Source organism: Narcine bancroftii, chromosome 1 (genome assembly GCF_036971445.1).
Source record: "Narcine bancroftii isolate sNarBan1 chromosome 1, sNarBan1.hap1, whole genome shotgun sequence".
NCBI classification, from domain to species: Eukaryota; Metazoa; Chordata; class Chondrichthyes; order Torpediniformes; family Narcinidae; genus Narcine; species Narcine bancroftii.
The window spans coordinates 48,080,586-48,095,113 of record NC_091469.1 but is presented as its reverse complement, the minus strand read 5'-3'; the positions used below and the strand labels follow the sequence as shown (position 1 = coordinate 48,095,113).

The following is a 14,528-nucleotide window of genomic DNA, read 5'->3' as shown; positions in this document are numbered from 1 at the left end:
CAAGGACTCTCATAAACTTCTACAGGTGTACCGTGGAGAGCATTCTGCCTGGTATGTAGGTGTCAACTGTCAGGACAAGAATAAACTCCAGGTCAACTTGACCTGAGACATCACAGGCACCAGACTTCACTCCATCGAGGACATCTAGATGAGGCGATGTCTTAAAAAAGCAGCCTCTATTCTCAAAGACCCCCACCACAAAGGTCATGCCCTCTTCACTCTGCTACCATCAAGGAAAAGGTACAGGAGCCCAAAGACTCAGCAGCACAAGCACAGCTTCTTCCCCGCCGCCATCAGATTCCTGAATAATAAATGAACCAGACACTGCCTCACTTTTCGCACATCATTATTATTATTTATTTTTTATAGTAATGTCGCAAAATGGTAAATAATATGAATGTTTACTCTATGATGTTGCTGCAACACTGAATTTCATGACTTGTTTATGACAATAAATCCTGATTCTGAACCATGATCTTGGTCAGAGGAGCCTGTGTGATACCCATTGTGTTACATTTACTCCTTGTTAAAACCTCCACAGAGGAGTTCCACTCCACAATATGATGTTCAGGGCCTTGAAGTCAGGACCCTCATGGACAGTAACAGATCTGAACATCACTCTGCCATCATGGATTATGAAGTCAGTCATTTAATGTTGACATTACTACACTCAGAGAGGCACTTGGTCGGAGCTCGCCAGTCTGAAGACAGAGAATGTACATTTTCTTGAAGGGCAAATACGAAAGAATGCCATTTTAATTGGGTGAGCTTCAAGAGTTTTTTTTTAGCACTTCAGTGACTTTCACTAATTTTACATGAATGCCATACAACTCCAACTCCCCATACACTGAACCAATCATCAAAATCTTGCCCCCTAAACCTTGACATAAATTGAGGCCAAGGGAAACTTCTACACACTAACTCTGAAAATACCCTGATCCACACCCAAAAAGGGAGACAAACCAATCCTCCTTGATGACATCTATGTCAGGATAGAAAGGGTTAGAACTCTGGCAAGAGATGACAAGGAGAAATTAGGACAAAGCGCTTGGAACATAACCTCGTCCAAATAAATAATGGTTTGTCAGAGGGAGAAACACAGGATCTCATGGTAATATTCCGAATCAAATCACTGACAAAATTTTGAACAGAATCTGGTGTCTCAGGAGCCACTTCAACACATGCCTTTAACACACTAGAGCAGCCTTTGGTTGAGCAATTACAGAAGAGACCTCTGATCTAGTTCGAACTCATTCTAGGACAGCACAGTAGCCTGTAGGTAGTAAAGCTGCCTCATGGCTTGATTGTCCCTTGATGAATTGAGGCATCCACTGCCAGCCATGGCTTTGCAAATTCTCCCTGTGTCCATGTGGGTTTCCCTTGGGTTTCTTCCCACATCAAAACAACATGGTTGTGAGATGAAATGACTCCTAGGGTAGCGGCTGGTAAGAGAATCTGGTTGAGGGAGGATAGGCGGCAGTGTGATGGGTAGGGGAAGCATACTGATAGAATGGCAGTGAGAACTGGAACAAATTGAGAGGTCCACAAAGCAGCAGTGAATGCTGCCCTCCTATGTGCTTCCGACACCATCTTTAGCAAGACACTACAAAGATACCACCAATGTCATTGCTGCAAAACCCTTGAAATCCACTGTCCTCTCCCTGATCAACAACTTCAGCATTGAGACACTAATTAATTGTCATCAGCTATGTCGTGCAAGCCATATCATTTGCATGCCCAACATCAGATTCCTGAAATAGCCACTCTGGTTTGAGTTCTGTCACAGTAACCAGCAGAGGAAAGCTTCCTTGACAAATGCGATACCTCCATTGGTTCCTGGAACTGGTGGTCATGACCGCTTAAACTGGTGGGGGGGGGGGGCAGGGGGGAATGGTTGAGGAATGGAGGGGGCATCTGGGATTGTTTTGACAATCTGAAATCACGCCATGGATTGACTAAGAAGTCCTGTGCAAGCTGCAGAAGCAGACCACCTCACTAAGTATCTACTCAAACCAGGTAACTCAGGCCCTGCCTATAGATGGAGAGTAATTCACACATTGGTCTCATATGCCACCTTAGAACCAATCATACTGGAGTGGAAGAAAGTAATCCTTCATTCCAAGAGACTGTCCATAAAAATGAAGAGGAATTCAAAAATCTGAATTAAATCCAAACTATTCCATTTTAAATTTCCTCAATAGCAATTTAAAAATCTGAAAATAAAAATCTAATGATCAGTGAAGTCATTATAGAACTAGGTGTGGCATCCCTTGGCTTACACTGAATTACAAGCCATTTAGCTGTATTGGAAATTCACAAAGTGTCCTTGTCAACAATTCCCAATGGTAAGATTTTTTTCTTTAAAGGATTTACATAACCTCTGCACATTCTACTTCACACCAAATGCATCATTATCAAAACATCAAAAATTGCCATAAATGACATGTGCACAGCAATGGCATAAAATACGTTGACTAATACCAGTCATAATAATATTTATCCTCCAATCAGTCAGGACACAGTATTACAGTATTTTCTTGCTCTTCAAATGGAGTTAGGGAACCATCAGAGGGGAATTTGTTCGAACATCCAATTTATAGGTATGTATTCAATAATATTGCTGCAATCCATAATTTGTCACATTGGGCCACATTTCCAGCTCTCATTGTATTGTCAGGGTGCACCTTACTATCTATCCATTTAAAAATGTTTTCTGTCTCTTGTTAACAAGAGTCATACAGCACAGAATGGCCACTATAGCTCAACTTCTATATGCTGACCAAGTTGGCATTCTGGGTTTGTTACATTTGCCTGCATTTGGTCCAAAAGTCCTTCATCAATCGACTGAGCCTCCTCAACTTTTTGGAGACATTATTCCATGTAATCACATTTGCATAAAATATCCAAATTATCATCCTTAAAACTGCTTTATTTTCATTTGAAGGTTATGCTTTCTGCTTCTGAGCACTGTCAAATCTTTCAATTATCTTAAACACTGTTGTTAGATATCCTTTAATTTTCTATATTCAAGATAACACAATATTAATCTACCTAAAAATGTAAAGTCCAAGAGACACAAGAGTTGTTATCTCAGAAAATTGATATGTTGGAAAATTACAGTAGGCGAAACAACATAAAAATAGTGGGCATGAAGGAGGGTGAAGAAGGCACAGGCATGAAGGAATTTATAAAAGGATGGATCCTGAAGGTCCTGGGAATGACAGAAATGCAGGAAGAAATGGAAATAGAAAGGGCACACAGAGCATTAGCTCCGAAACCGCAGACACATCAAAAACCAAGATCCACTTAGTAAAATTTTTAAGATACACGACAAGAGAAAATATACTGGAACGGGCAAGGAATAAAGTTGGAATACCATTGGAATACAAGGGTCAAAAAATATTTTTTTACCCAGACATAAGTTTTGAACGCTTAAAGAGGAGGAAGGAGTTTAATACAGTGAAATCGATTTTATGAAAAAAAGGTTACAAATTCATATTAAGACATCCAGCCGTGCTTAAAATATTTATACCCAAGGAGCAAAACAGACTGTTCTCAGATCTGGAGGAAGCACAAGAATTTGCAGAACATTTGAGGGACAGAAGAAGAGATGAAGATATGTAACAAGAATGAAGGAACAGCGATAAAGTATATATAAAGATGTAAAAACAATGTATATGTAAAGAACGAAAGAGGGAAAAGAGAAGGGAAGGAAGGATAGGGGAAAAAAAGAGACCTTTGTTATATATGTAAAAAAGTGTTTTCTGGGGGGGCTGGCGGGGAGAGGGAATAACCATCACTGCAAATTCAGTTGACGCTTGCGAGCAGGGTCGCAATCCAAATGGAAAAGGAGAGTTGTGGTTGCCCGGCAAGGGATAAAGGGCAACTTAGAGAGGTGGGGGGGAGCATTTGGGGTTAAGGTATTATTGAGTGTGGGAATAGTTGGGGTATTTTAATGTTTTAAATGTGTTATCGTACATTGAGTTTAATAAGGGAAAACTAAGAGATGAAAATGGGAAAAAGGGGGATAGATGTGGTGAGGAGTTTGAAAAGAGGTGTAAGCAAGATATAAGATAGCCACATTGAACTATATGACTATAAACATTAATGGAATATATAACCAAATTAAAAGGAAGAGGCTATTAAGTTTATTGAAGAAGGGAAAAAAAAGATATAGCATTTGTGCAGGAAGCACATCTAACTGAAGTGGAACATAATAAATTAAGGAGAGACTGGGTAGGGCACAAGCGGCAGCATCATATAATTTAAAAGCTAGAGGTGTAGCCATATTAGTTAACAAAAATGTACCAATCAAGGAGGAAATAATAGATCGAGCAGGGAGGTATGTAATGATAAAGTGTCAGATATATTCAGAATTTTGGAATTTGCTCAATATATATGCACCTAATGAAAAGGATCAAAAGTTTATGCAGGATATTTTTTTTAAATATTGCAGACACACAAAGAAATATATTGATAGGAGGGGATTTTAACCTTAATTTGGATCCAATGTTGGATAAAACTGGACAAAAGACAAGCAAAAAGAATAAAGTAGCCAAATTTATGATTATTCAATACAGGAAATGAAACTTATGGATATATGGAGGAAGCAACACCCAAGAGAGAAGGAATATTCATATTATTCGAGTAGGCATAAAACATACTCAAGGATTGATATGTTTTTGTTGTCGGCCCATATTCAAGGGAGAATTAGGAAAATTGAGTATAAAGCTAGACTACTATCAGAACATTAGCAATAGAACTGGAGGACATCCCACCAAGAACATATAGATGGAGGTTAAACTCCATGCTACTTAAAAGGCAGGGATTTAGAGAGTTTATTGAACGCCAAATTAAAACATATTTTGAAATAAACACAGAATCAGTGAAAGACAAATTTATATTTTGGGACGCAATGAAAGCCTTCATTAGAGGACAGATAATAAGTTATGTAACTAAGATGAAAAAGGATTACAATCGGAAAATAGAGCAGTTGGAAAGGGAGATAATAAGTACAGAAAAGGAACTAGTAAAAAGGGATGATATGACAAAAAAAAATATGAAACATTACAAACTTATAAGGTGGAGAAGAATATAATGAAAACAAAGCAAAAATATTATGAACTGGGAGATTTTAAAATATTGCTTATCCCAAGCTTAACTTAAATTCTTCTCAGTTTGCATAAGATATTTAGGGGTTGAGAAGCATTTAATTTTTTTTAAAATCTTAGAATCAGACTGGCAGCTCTGAAGCCCATCCTTTTGGAGTAATTCCATCAAGGATGTAGTTAAGGGCGCCCCCGATCCCACGGTCCTCCCACACCACATATTCACTCCTTCCAATCCACGCCTGGCTCCTTCGCTCCCCCCTCTCTCAAGAACAAATGAGATAATGACTTTAAATTTTATAATGCCAAAAGCAAATGCACTCGGTATTCAGTGTTGGATTCCATTTGTAAGGTGACTTTATCGTTCTTTTCTCAAAGTGGTGTTGAAAACAGTGGGACATTGTAAATGTTCTTTAGTTTAGCATTGGATCTACTATTTTAAAAGGATGTTGCAACTATTGGAATTTATAGAACCTGTGTTTTTTTTATAAATTAAATCACAAATATAAGTATTTGATCTTTCCCTTTTTTAACATTTTGGTAGCCATCATCAATCTGCTGTTGCAGGTCTCCTTCCAATGATAAGCGGTGCTCCAACCAGAAAAAAATAACCAAACTTTGCACCCTTTGTCTCCCACCAATGGTAACAAGCAACATCCCATCAAACTCCTGGTACACAACTCATTCCCTGTCTGTTAAAATGGGACATGAAAATAACCACACAGAGCTCTATGGATAACTTTGAATTCGTGGAAGAAACAAGGATGTCAGTTTCAAAGCCTACCCTGTCATTTCTGTGAGACCTGGAGGGAAGAGCAGTGTGGGAATAAAAAAATGAGTGGAAGTCATGTCAAGTGGCACTGACTCAACCTAACTCAGAAAGCTTTTTGAAGCAGAGTTTTTAAAAATAATTATTGTGCTAGATTTACACAAGATTTCAATCTACCTCTGCTGGGTAAATGGCTACAACTAAAAGAAAAATTGTGTTGCAGACTCTGTGGAAAATTATGCTTGTTTATTGCAAAAGAAATAGCTGATGTATGCTATACTATCATGGAAGTTTAGCCAAACACACCAGTAACACTAACTCCAGCCAGACAAGCCTATCCTCAGGACCCACTGAGGCAGCTTCAGCCGTGCCTGATCACACTTCTCAAAAGCATGGAACAACAAATCTTTGACAAATTAAATCAAAGTAATAATGAGCATTCTGAAAGTGCATTCCATTATTAACATTTGGTACCAATTCCAGCCTGACATCTTATTGAAGTGCAAAGTCATTTGATGAAGGACTCCAGCAGAACTTTAGAAAACATTTTGAAGAGTAGCTGCACAGAGAGCCACGAGTCATGCACCAGCATTCAATTGGAGGGTGTCCCATATTCCATTGGAATGGCAGGGAATGGTCTGTAGGATCCAATTGGGAGATGAAGGTTCCCATCTCCGATGATACTAGTCCTGCCGTCTCACACAGGAATGTGAAGGCAATCAAGGAGCCAGCAGCCCCCAGCGTCGAGGACTTCATTACTAATCAAATCCATCAGCTGGGGAGCATTCAGTAAAGTGTACCTGGCACAGAAAAAACACCCTGAGGTGTATGCAGTCAAGGCAACTACAGTCAGATGAAATACGATAGCTGAAGATTTACTGTAATCAAGAGCCACATTATGTCTTTTGATGTTCTAGTGCAAAGAGAAAGATTGTAATTTTCTCATGACATTTGGTCATGTGTAGGCATGCTTGGTGGAAGAGAAGGAAAGGATGGAGGAGGGGTTGGGTCGGTTGGGGAAGGAGAGGCCAGTGGCTGGGGCAGCAAAGAGTGGGGGAAGGACATGAAAAGAAGGGGAGAGTGAAGGGCCTGGAGAGAGAGAGAGAGAAGGAAGGGATGGAGGAGAATGGGACTTTAGGTGGAAGAGAGTGGGGGGTGGGGGGGGAAGGCTTAGTGTAGTGGAGGAAAGATTCCCAACTGTACCCTGAGCTTTGTACCCAGATGAAAGAGGCTGTTGTAGTTGCTTTATTAAATACAAAATAAAACTACATGATGAATTTAAAATTGTATGCGGCATGAATGTATACACATCAATTTCCTTTGTGTGCTGGTTGCAAAACATGCACAGCTGTGGTCGTGGCATTTTTTTATGGGCTCTTGTTCCACCAACATCAAAACCTAGCTACACCACTGAATCACATCAGTGTTATTCCCAATCCTCTTTCCTCCTATTCAAATCCTTTGTCCATCACCCTTACTAACATGAATTCTACATTATAGCTAGTCAAAGTGAAAAAAATTCCCCTCACATCTTCCTTGTATCTTCTACTCAAAATCTTAAATCAATGTCCTCTGGTCTAGAGAGTGGTGCACTCTCTGGAAGTCATAATCAAGTGCACCACTGTCAAATCTCCTTCCAAATGTTGCTTCAAGGAGAACAACCCAAGCTTATTCTATTAAGAGAACCACTATGTAAAGACGTAACTCCAGATATTTCTCAAAAATATTTGCAGTAGTTACTGTCATTTTTGAAATTCCAAGAGTTGTTGTTCAAATTGTGTAATTCTAATAAAGAATACAATAAATCTTCTGTATAAAAGCAATAGCTGGCACTTTTAAAACCTGTGACTTCCACCATGAAGGACACCAGGGGCACGAAGAAACTTTAATTGGAAATACATTGCCAGTTGTTCAAGTGAACCGGTACGGACTTGAAGGGCCGACATGGCCTGTTTCCGTGCTGTAAACGGTTATATGGTTATATTCTTTCATTCTTCTAAACTAGTGTGACAGAATTGTGTTATTAATCTTTAGTTATTATATAATTCTTAGTAAAGTGATTTTGTGGGTGGACAGGAAAACAGACACCACAGACCCTTACACACAGAAACCATTTTGAAAGTTGAAATCTCTGTTAAACCATTGTTGGCTGAAGTTGTGTAAACAGCCATAAAATCTGAAGTGATTCTTCATTGTAACATTGAAGATAATAGTGTTTGCTAAGAAGTACGTGTGTTCACTGCCATTCTGCTGGTTGAGCTGTGCAGACAGTCCAGAAACTTTTTCTTGTAAAACTTTTGGAAGAGAGGAACTTCAAACACTCAGCAAAGACACTTGTTCAAACAAGCAGGCTTTTGTTTGATAATTTGTATAAAGAAGCAAGAGGTCATCTACCATGATTCATGCTTTTGAAGAAATGAAACAAAATCATCAGTGAAGTCATGGCATATGATGAAGACACTTCAAGGAGACACAAGTTTTCATCAGAGGTCAGAAATGCAGTATGCTCTGGCCAGAGAGGTACTGTTTGTGTTGTATTCTCTTTGACAAGGGAGGAACATAGAATTGCAGTGGCTTCGGAAAGGATGGCCACTTTGCTGTTTCTCTTGTTCGAGAGAGAGAGAGCAGTGTTTGGGGACATTTTAAATAGGCACATGACTGACCCAATTCTGGGTAAATGAAAGCAAAATCATTCTTCTTTCTGATCATAACCATTGTTATGGTTACTTCATCAGACACATACCTGACTTAGTGAAATCATCATGGAAGAAAACACGTTCTGAAACCTCCATGCAAGAGAGGTAAATCATTCATGTGAAGAAGCAATTCTATGAAAACAACTCCACAAGAATTTCATGTGTTTTGAGAAGTCTGATGCCTCACATCTACTCCATAATTGATTTTTAAAGAATCTGAGTTTCAACACAAAGCTGACTGAACTTTAAAAACTGATTCTTTTTAACAATTACGCCTAAACTGTAATGATTTGGGACCTGCCACGGGCATACATATATGCATTTACGTATAATAGGGTTAAGTTAGAATTAAGTAAGAAATGTTATGTTATTAATAAAAATTGTTTTGAAGATACCATTGTCTTGATGTATTTATATTGCTGCTGGTCTAGGTACGTAACACTAGATCTTAATATTCAACTATGCTGAGATTAACTGAAACATGCAATTATATTAAGGACTAAAGTCTTACTTAAGGGGATATGGAAATCATCTGAAGGACAGGGAGTTTGATTCATATCTACATTGACTCTTAAATGTGGGGCAATAAAAAATATCAGTAAAAAAAGTAGAGAAGATTCCTGGAAAAATCAGCAGTCTTAATGGGGCACCATGTATTCCTGAAAGAAATAGTTCAGCGAGAAGCACAGTACAGTCCAAAAATGAATAGGTGTGTGATTCAGGGTTAAAGATCAAATAAGTCAGGATCATTATTTCAAAATAATCTAACTAGAAGGACCAGGCAGCAAACCAAAGTAAAGTAAATTTAAAACCGTAATTATGAACCTTTGTGTACAAGTAATACATGTATCAGTGTGCAGTCCCTTCTTTGTTTTGAAAGGTAATACCTCACAACAAAGTTGAAATCCTGGATTTCTTGGACAACATCCGAAATCCATCCCATTCAATGATACACAAGCAGAAATTGCAACAAGCAGTGAACATGAGAGGTATTCCTAACTTCATGTTCTGGTCTGGTGCATTGCTTATTCTTATTCACACTTAAACACTACCTGAATTAATTGAGTTGAAGTTTAACTACAATACTCCAATCTTTGTAAATACTCCTCACGTTGATGGAGCTTTGAGTTTACAGAGCAAATTTTGGAGACAGACCATTCAGTTTTAACTAAGGGGACAGTTTGAACACCACTGATTTAATAAAAAGAGGCAGACAAAAGGCAGGTAACTAAAGGCCAGTTAGCTTAATGTCTGTAGTTGGGAAAATCTTTGAAGAAATAGCGAGACATCTGGATAGAAAGTGTTCCATCAGGCAGACACAGCATGGATTCTGCAAGGGCAGGTCATGTTGAACTAATTTACTGGAGTTCTTTGAGGATATAACAAGCGTAGTGAGAAGCAGATGGATGAGGTATATTTAGATTTCCAGAAGCAGTTTGATAAGGTACTACATAAAAACTTCCACACAGGGATGCCTAGAGTTGCTGGTAGTGTACTATCATGGGTAAAGGATTGTTAACCAATAAGTTGGGATAAATTAGTGTTTCTCTTTGTGGCAATCAATGGTGAGTGTTGGGCCTGCAACTTTTCACAATATAGATATACCCCATTTTACAAAAACTCAAATTACAAAAAATTGCTTTTACGAAGAAAGCCGTGTTCGGTTCTACGAAAGGATTTGAATGGGTTTTCTTTAAAAAATTTTTTTAAATTTTTGTACAATAGAAAAAAAATGAACAATGCAATTATATGTTCTATAGAACTAGCAAAAAAGTTACAATTAGGATTACATATAAACATTCAGAAGTACAATAGCACAAACCTAATGTTACAATAACAAGAAAAAAAAATTCTAAACCCCTTCTCCTAAGCAAGGTCAAAGGTTGACATTTAAAAAAAATTCAAGTGGCATAATCTTGGAGAGAGAAAGCAACATGCCAAAATTCCAAATCAACGCCAACTCTTGGTTATGATAGTAGTCCATAAACGAGTTCCATATCATTTGAAATTTGATATTTGAATCAATAACAGCATATCTAATCTTTTCCAAATTTAAACAAGACATAATATCCCTTAGCCATTGTGCACATATAAGTGAAGCATCGTCTTTCCATTTAATTGAAATTTCACATCTGGCCATTAACAAAGAAAAGGATAAAATGCAACATTGAATTGAAGTTGGTCTAACATCATCGTCACGAAGTATTCCAAAAAGAGCTATGAAAGGGTTAGGTTCCAATTTTAATTTACAAATAACCGATGGAAGGAAATTTTTCAAACTCTAAGATTTTTCTAAGCTGGGGCAGGTCCAGAACATGTAAATTAAAGAGGCATCATATTTATAACATTGAGGACTTGTGTCCGGATAAAAATGAGACAATTTAACTTTAGACATATATGCTCTATGAACCACATTAAATTGTAATAGACAATGCCGTGCACAAAAAGATGTAATGTGAATCAGTTTAAGAATAGCATTCCACACCTCATTGGGCATTAAAAGGTTCAAATCTTGCTCCAAGGTGTTCTTGATTTTAATTAAAAAGGCTTGTCTTAAATTCACCATTTTGTTGTAAATAAGAGATATTAAGCCTTTATAAGGGCGTTGTAGTTCAAAAAATGTATCAAGAATATTTGCCTCAGGAATCTGGGATTGAACAAAATGTCTAATTTCCAAATATCTAAAAAAACCTTTAGATAAATTAAATTTTACAACCAATTGTTCAAAGGATACAAAACTGTTGTCAATAACAAGTCTTTATAACATTTAATACCCAATTTATGCCGCTCATTAAAACCGGCATTTTGCAAAGAAGGTTGGAAAAGATGATTGGATATAATTGAGCTAATAAAAGAAAAACTCAAATCCAAAAATCCTTCTAAATTGTGCCCCTATTCTGAAACTGTGTTTAATGATCTGGTGTTCAGTTAATTTAAGTAAAGAAGATAGAGAAGACCAAAAAATGGCCAACAAAGAAATATTCTTAGTAAAATTTAATTCCAGTTCTACTCATGTGGGGCATTCACTCAATTAACAAACTGCAACAAAAGAATTAAGTTACTTATATTGACCACCCAATAATAAAATCTAAAATTAGAACATGTCAAACTACCATTCTTTTTTGATTTTTGAAGATGAACTTTATTTTAGCAGGGGTGTTTTCCTTGTCACATACAAGATAAAAGTGAATAAAATGAATCAAAAATAGGATTTAGGAATAAAAATTGGTATAGATTAGAAAAGATACAAAAATTTAGGTAAGATATTCATTTTAATAGAATTAATGTGACCAATCATAGAAAGTGACAAAGGTGACCATCTCATTAGCGACAATTTAACCTGTGTAAGTAAAATAGAAAAAAGTTCCTGAAAAAGATGTTTTATAGTTCTTGGTAATTGTAATACCAAGATAAGTAAATTGATCACTCATTATCTTAAAAGGGAAATTAAAATACCTAGGTATAGAAGCATTCAAGAGTAAAAGTTAACTTTTATCCAGATTCATCTTATCCCTTGACAACTGACTAAAGTAAGATAGAACAGATAACATGAATGGTAAAAAAAAGTCTCTGGGTTAGATATAAAAAGATCATCTGCATATAAGGAAACTTTATGTTCAATACCTTTCCTATAGATCCCTGAAAAAATCTCTACACTTACGAAAGGCAATTGCTAACGGCTCTAAGACCAAGTCAAAAAGTAATGGACTTGAAGGACAGCCTTGATGAGTACCCCATTGAAGATTAAAAAGATTTTATTGTTGTGAGGTAGTTAATTAGAAGCATTAGGACATAAATATACTAATTTAATAAAACATGGTGTAAAGTTAAATATTTCCAAAATCACATATAAATAACCCCACTCTAATCGATGAAATGCTCTCTCTGCATCTAATGAAAGAATGCATTCAAAAACATGAGTTTGCGCAGGGGGGGGGGGGTGGTAAATATAAAATGTTCAATAAACGGCATATTAAAATAAGAATAATAATTTTAATGAAGCCAGTCTGATCATTCAAAAAAATTAATGGTAATATATTCTGCAGCCTATGGGCCAACAATTTAACCAAGATCTTCATATCTACATTTAATAAAGAAATTGGCCTATAGGAAGAACATTCAAGTGGATTTTTCCCCTTTTTTCCATAAGAGAGATACAAACTTCATTAAAAAAATACTAAATGAGTCATTAAGCACCAAACTTAATTGAGGCACAAGCAATCTAGAAAAGATTTTAAAGATTCCACAGGGTCCCCATCAAGTCCTTGAGATTTACCTGACTATAATGAAAAAATAGCTAAAAATATTTCCTCTTGCGAGATAGGCTCATCCAGATTCAAGCGATAATTCTGAGATAGTGTGGGAATATTTAAGCGGTCTAAAAAGGCTATTATCATTATTTGATTCAGAAGTATACAATCTTGAATAGAATTCTATAAATATATCTTTTATTTTAGAATGATCTGTAGTAATATTACCATCTTCCATCCGAATCTTAGTAATTTGTCTCTAAGCAGCAATTCCTTTGAATTGATTAGCCAGAAGCTTACCAGATTTTTCACCGTGTATGTAAAATTAACTTTTACTCCTCAAATGTTGCTGTTCAATAGGATAAGCAGAAAGAAAAACAAATTTCTTCTTAAGTTCAACTCTTTTGATATAATTCAGGGTTTTTTTAAATGTGTGCATATTGTAGATCAATTTGTTTAATCTGATTAATATCTGATTCATCTGATTAGTATATTTGCATGGATAGAGGATTGGTTAATGAATATACAGCAGAGAATTAGGATAAATAAGTGTTTCTCTTCTTGGCAATCAGTGGGAAGTGTTGGGCCTGCAACTTTTCACACTAAGGTATGACCTGCTTTACGAATACACCAATTACAAAAATTTGCTTTTCTGAAAATAGCATCCAATAGTAGTGAATGGGTCTTCGCTTTACACTATTTTGGCTTATGAGAAATTTCATAGGAATACTTTAGTTTCATAGAACGGTGTATACCTGTATACATTGTGGAGGACCAAGTGACACAATCCAAGTTTGCCAATGACAATAAATTGAGTGGAAAAGCAAACTGCTTAGAGGGTACAGAGAATCCGCAGAGAGATATAGATAGGTTAAGTATGTGGGCAAAGGTCTGCCAGATGGAGTACAATATTAATAAATATGAGGCCATCCACTTGGGAAGGAAAAATGGTAAGGCAACCACTATTTAAATGGTAAAAAAAAACTGTTGTATGCTGTTGTGCAGAGAGAGAGGTGATTTTGGTCTCCTTACTTGAGAAAGGATGTACTGGCTCTGGAGACAGTGCAGAGCAGCGTCACCAGATAGATTCCAGAAAATAGGGTGTTGGCATGGAAGATCGACCCCCTTGCAAATATATTCTTTGGAGTTTAGAAAGAGTGGCGAGGGGGGGGGTGGAGGGGGAGAAAATCTTATAGAAACATAAAATTTTGAAAAGAATAGATAGGATTAAAGCAGGAAGTTTCTTTCCACTGGCAGGTGATAAATGGGAACCAAGGAACATGGCCTCAAGATTTGGCAGAGTAGATTTAAAATAGAGGTAAAGAGGAACTCCTTCTCTGAGAGAGAAGTGAATCCGTGGAATTCTCTGCCCAACAAAGCAGCAGAGGCTGCATGACTAAATGTATTTAAAACACTGTTAGATAGGTTGGGGAATTCAGGGAACAGACAGGCAAATGGAGCCAATTCCATGGCATGATCTTCTTAAATGGTGGAGCAGGCTCAACAGGCCTGTTGGCCAACAACCTGCTCTAAAATTTCCATAAGTGAAGATAGGTTTTGTACTTTCATTGTTGGTTCAACTACAATTCATCAAAAGAAAAGTTGTTCCAATTGCTGCAGCAACATTCTTACAACTACTTATCTTGGAGTAAGGAGCATTTACAGAATGTTTTAGTTGGCCCAACTGCAAACTATGAAATGAAAT

The 14,528-nt window shown here is 36.9% G+C and overlaps 1 protein-coding gene across 4 annotated transcripts in view; it reads right to left on the bottom strand.

Annotated features, from left to right (window-relative positions):
- The window catches only part of LOC138757924 (E3 ubiquitin-protein ligase RNF38), a 130,426-nt gene that overhangs the window by 101,457 nt on the left and 14,441 nt on the right, over positions 1 to 14,528 (bottom strand). The window lies entirely within an intron of this gene.